The following is a 6,197-nucleotide window of genomic DNA, read 5'->3' as shown; positions in this document are numbered from 1 at the left end:
AATATACAGAATCAGAAGATACATCCTTGTGTTTTGTTTTGTTTTTGTTTTTGTTTCTTTGCTTTTTGATTTCTGTTTGCTTCCCCCACCCTTTTTTCTTTCTTTCTTTTTCTCTTTTTCTTCTCTTTTTTTCTTTTTTCTTCCTATTTTCTTTTTTCTTTCTCGCTTTTCTTTCCCTCTTTCTGTCGTCTCTTTTTATCCTTTTCCCAATACAACTTGTTTTTGGCCACTCTGCACTGAGCAAAATGACTAGAAGGAAAACCTCACCTCAAAAGAAAGAATCAGAAACAGCCATCTCCCACAGAGTTACAAAATTTGGATTCCAATTCAATGTAAGAAAGCCAATTCAGAAGCACTATTATACAATGACTGGTGGCTCTAAAAAAAAGCATAAAGGACTCAAGAGACTTCATGACTGCAGAATTTAGATCCAACCAGGCAGAAATTAAAAATCAATTGAATGAGATGCAATCCAAACTAGAAGTCCTAATGATGAGGGTTAATGAGATGGAAGAACGAGTAAGTGACATAGAAGACAAGTTAAAGGCAAAGAGGAAAACTGAGAAAAAAGAAACAATTAAAAGACCATGAGGATAAATTAAGGGAAATAAACAACAGCCTGAGGAAGAAAAACCTACATTTAATTGGGGTTCCTGAGGGCGCCGAAAGGGCCAGAGGCCCCAAATATGTATTTGAACAAATCATAGATGAAAAATTTCCTAACCTGGGAAGGGAAACAGGCATTCAGATCCAGGAAATAGAGAGTTCCCCCCCCCTAAAATCAATAAAAACCCTTCAACACCTCGACATCTAATAGTGAAGCTTGCAAATTCCGAAGATAAAGAGAAGATCCTTAAAGCAGCAAGAGACAAGAAATTCCTGACCTTTATGTGGAGGAGTATTAGGGTAACAGCAGACCTCTCCACAGAGACCTGGCAGGCCAGAAAGGGCTGGCAGGATATATTCAGGGTCCTAAATGAGAAGAACATGCAACCAAGAATACTTTATCCAGCAAGGCTCTCATTCAGAATGGAAGGAGAGATAAAGAGCTTCCAAGACAGGCAGGAACTGAAAGAATATGTGACCTCCAAACCAGATCTGCAAGAAATTTTAAGGGGGACTCTTAAAATTCCCCTTTAAGAAGAAGTTCAGTGGAACAATCCACAAAAACAAGGACTGACTAGATATCATGATGACATTAAACTCATATCTGTCAATAGTAACTCTGAACGTGAACGGGCTTAATGACCCCATCAAAAGACACAGAGTGTCAGACTGGATAAAAAAGCAGGACCCATCTATTTGCTGTCTACAAGAGACTCATTTTAGACAGAAGGACACCTACAGCCTGAAAATAAAAGGTTGGAGAACCATTTACCATTCAAATGATCCTCAAAAGAAAGCAGGGGTAGCCATCCTTATATCAGATAAACTAAAATTTACACCGAGGACTGTAATGAGAGATGAAGAGAGATACTATATCATACTTAAAGGATCTATCCAACAAGAGGACTGAACAATCCACAAATTATATGCCCCGAATGTGGGAGCTGCAAATACTTAAACCAATTAATAACCAAACTGAAGAAACACCTACAAAATAATACCCTTATACTTGGTGACTTCAATCTAGCTCTTTCTATACTCGATAGGTCTTCTAAGCACAACATCTCCAAAGAAACAAGAGCTTTAAATGATACACTGGACCAGATGGATTTCACAGATATCTACAGAACTTTCCATCCAAACTCAACTGAATACACATTCTTCTCGAGTGCACATGGAACTTTCTCCACAATATACCACATATTGTGTCACAAATCGGGTCTGAACCGATACCAAAAGTTTGGGATCGTCCCCTGCATATTCTCAGACCATAATGCCTTGAAATTAAAATTAAATCACAACGAGAAATTTGGAAGGACCTCAAACACGTGGAGATTAAGGACCATCTTGCTAAAAGATGAAAGGGTCAACCAGGAAATTAAATTAAGGAAGAATTAAAAAGATTCATGGAAAATAATGAGAATGAAGATACAACGGTTCAAAATCTTTGGGATGCAGCAAAAGCAGTCCTAAGGGGAAAATACATCACAATACAAGCATCCAGACAAAAACTGGAAAGAACTCAAATACAAAAGCTAACCTTACACATAAAGAAGCTAGAGAAAAAACAGCAAATATATCCTACACCCAGCAGAAGAAGAGAGTTAATAAATATTCAAGCATAACTCAAAGAAATCGAGACCAGAAGAACAGTGGAACAAAATAACAAAACCAGGAGGTGGTTCTTTGAAAGAATTAATACGATAGATAAACCACTAGCCAGCCTTATTACAAAGAAGAGAGAGAAGACTCAAATTAATAAAATCATGAATGAGAAAGGAGAGATCACTACCAACACCAAGGAAATACAAACTATTTTAAAAACATATTATGAACAGCTCTACGCCAATAAATTAGGCAATCTAGAAGAAATGGACGCATTCCTGGAAAGCCACAAACTACCAAAACTGGAACAGTAACAGACAACCTGAACAGACCAATAACCAGGGAGGAAACTGAAGCAGTCATCAAAAACCTCCCAAGACACAAGAGTCCAGGGCCAGATGGCTTCCCAGGGGAATTCTATCAAACGTTTAAAGAAGAAATCATACCTATTCTACTAAAGCTGTTTGGAAAGATAGAAAGAGATGGAGTACTTCCAAATTCGTTCTATGAGGCCAGCATCATATTCCAAAACCAGAAAAAGACCCTACCAAAAAGGAGAATTACAGACCAATATCCCTGATGAGCATGGATGCAAAAATTCTCAACATGATACTAGCCAATAGGATCCAATAGTACATTAAGAAAATTATTCACCGTGACCAAGTAGGATTTATTCTCGGGACACAAGGCTGGTTCAACACTCGTAAAACAATCAATGTGATTCATCATATCAGCAAGAGAAAAACCAAGAACCATATGATTCTCTTATTAGATGCAGAGAAAGCATTTGACAAAATACAGCATCCATTCCTGATCAAAACTCTTCAGACTGTAGGGATGGAGGGAACATTCCTCGACATCTTAAAAGCCATCTACACAAAGCCCACAGCAAATATCATTCTCAATGGGGAAGCACTGGGAGCCTTTCCCCTAAGATCAGGAACAAGACAGGGATGTCCACTCTCACCACTGCTATTCAACATAGGACTGGAAGTCCTCGACTCAGCAATAAGACAACAAAAAGACATTAAAGGCATTCAAATTGACAAAGAAGAAGTCAAACTCTCCCTCATCGCCGATGACATGATACTCTACATAGAAAAGCCAAAAGCCTCCACCCCAAGATTGCTAGAACTCATACAGGAATTTGGTAGCGTGGCAGGAATCAAAATCAATGCCCAGAAATCAATGGCATTTCTATACACTAACAATGAGACTGAAGAAAGAGAAATTATGGTGTAAATACCATTTACAATTGCACCCAAAACACATAACATACCTAGGAATAAACCTAACCAAAGAGGTAAAGGATCTGTACTCTAAAAATTATAGAACACTTCTGAAGGAAATTGAGGAAGACACAAAGAGATGGAAAAATAGTCCATGCTCATGGATTGGCAGAAATAATATTGTGAAAATGTCAATATTCCCCAGGGCAATTTACTCTTTTAATGCAATCCCTATCAAACTACCATGGACTTTCTTTTTTTTTTCAGAGAGTTAGAACAAATTATTTTGAGATTTGTGTGGAATCATAAAAGACCCCAAATAGCCAGGGGAATTTTAAGAAAGAAAACCATATCTGGGGGCATCACAATGCCAGATTTCAGGTTGTACTACAAAGCTGTGGTCATCAAGACACAGTGGTACTGGCACAAAAACAGACACATAGATCAATGGAACAGAATAGGGAACCCAGAAGTTGACCCGGAACTTTACGGTCAACGAATATTCGATAAAGGAGGAAAGACTATCCACTGGAAGAAAGACAGTCTCTTCAATAGATGGTGCTGGGAAAATTGGACATCCACATGCAGAAGAATGAAACTAGACCACTCTCTTACACCATACAGAAAGATAAACTCAAAATGGATGAGAGATCTAAATGTGAGACAAGATTCCATCAAAATCCTAGAGGAGAACACAGGCAACACCCTTTTTGAACTTGGCCACAGCAACTTCTTGCAAGATACGTCCACAAAGGGAAAAGAATCAAAAGCAAAAATGAACTATTGGGACTTCATCAAGATAAGAAGCTTTTGCACAGCAAAGGATACAGTCAACAAAACTCAAAGACAACCTACAAAATGGGAGAAGATATTTGCAAATGACATATCAGATAAAGGGCTAGTTTCCCACATCTATAAAGAACTTATTAAACTCAACACCAAAAAAAAAAACAAAAAAAAAAACTCAACACCAAAGAAACAAACAATCCAATCATGAAATGGGCAAAAGACATGAAGAGAAATCTCACAGAGGAAGACATGGACATGGCCAACATGCACATGAGAAAATGCTCTGCATCACTTGCCATCAGGGAAATACAAATCAAAACCACAATGAGATACCACCTCACACCAGTGAGAATGGGGAAAATTAACAAGGCAGGAAACAACAAAAGTTGGAGAGGATGCGGAGCAAAGGGAACCCTCTTACACTGTTGGTGGGAATGTGAACTGGTGCAGCCACTCTGGAAAACTGTGTGGAGGTTCCTCAAAGAGTTAAAAATAGACCTGCCCTATGACCCAGCAATTGCACTATTGGGGATGTTTCCCAATGATTCAGATGCAATGAAACACCGGGACACCTGCATCCCGATGTTTCTAGCAGCAATGTCCACAATAGCCAAACTGTGGGAGGAGCCTTGATGTCCCTCAAAAGATGAATGGATAAAGAAGATGTGGTTTATGTTTTAATGGAATATTCCTCAGCCATTAGAAATGACAAATACCCACCTTTTGCTTCAACGTGGATGGAACCTGAAGGTATTATGCTGAGTGAAGTAAGTCAATCGGAAAAGGACAAACATTGTATGCTCTCATTCATTTGGAGAATATAAATAATAGTGAAAGCAATATAAGGGAAGGGAGAAGAAATGTGTGGGAAATATCAGAAAGGGAGACAGAACATAAAGACTCCTAACTCTGGGAAATGAACTAGGGGTGATGGAAGGGGAGAAGGGCGGGGGGTGGGGGTGAATGGGTGACGGGCACTGAAGGGGATACTTGACCTGATGATCATGGTGTTATTCTGTATGTTGGTAAATTGAACACCAATAAAAATTAAATTTATTATTAAAAAAATAAAAAAATAAAAATAACAAAAAAAGAAAGAAAAAAACAAAAATTTAAAAGAACAACTACAACTGGAAATTTTATTCATTGTCCTATGTTTCATGCATAAGTCAGGCAGTTTTTTTCTATTAAAAAAAGCTGATAGTATTCAGGGATTCACTAACCACCACTTACGTGGAAATGAAATTTAATAATCTATAAAAAATGGAAATTCTGGACTTTATCATCTAACAATTGGTGTATCGAAAAGTCGGATAAAGCTAGATTATTGTGCAGCCGAGGAGTACAGCAGATTAGCACCGCCTTCAGCCCAGGGTGTGATCCTGGAGACCCGGGATTGAGTCCCACATCAGGTACCCTGCATGGTGCCTGCCTCTCCCTCTGCCTGTGTCTCTGCCTCTCTCTCTCTCTCTCTCTCTCTCTCTCTCTCTCTGTGTGTGTGTGTGTGTGTGTGTGTGTTGAATAAATAAATAAATTCTTTTTTAAAAACTGTAGATTATTAAGGCTTCTTTTAGCCTGGCTCCTCGCTGGGGCCCCTCCCCTTTGGATGCTGTTTTATTTATTTTTTTCCATCTTCCTACGTTGGTAGAAGCACAAACTCTTCTCACTGTTGCATTCCCGCTGTTCTCTCTTTAAATCTCAGGCTGAATTTGTAGGTGTTCAAGATGATTTGAAAGTTATCTAGGTAATTTGGTGGGGACAGGTGACTTGGAGACCCTATTCTTCCACAATCTTGCCCCTCAGAATCTTGTATGACTTTGGAGTAGATGGTTATTCTTAAATTTTTGCTTTGGAATATGCTTGTGCTTTAACTCCTGCCTAATTGTCCTGGTGTTATTTGCTTCCTACATGAGGGTTGAAGAGGATATACCTTGTAAACATTAACATATTATCTGTATCTCTGCTCAA

This window comes from Vulpes lagopus, chromosome 6 (genome assembly GCF_018345385.1).
Source record: "Vulpes lagopus strain Blue_001 chromosome 6, ASM1834538v1, whole genome shotgun sequence".
Taxonomy (NCBI): Eukaryota; Metazoa; Chordata; class Mammalia; order Carnivora; family Canidae; genus Vulpes; species Vulpes lagopus.
The sequence above is the reverse complement of the archived record's forward strand: the minus strand, read 5'-3'. Positions refer to the sequence as shown.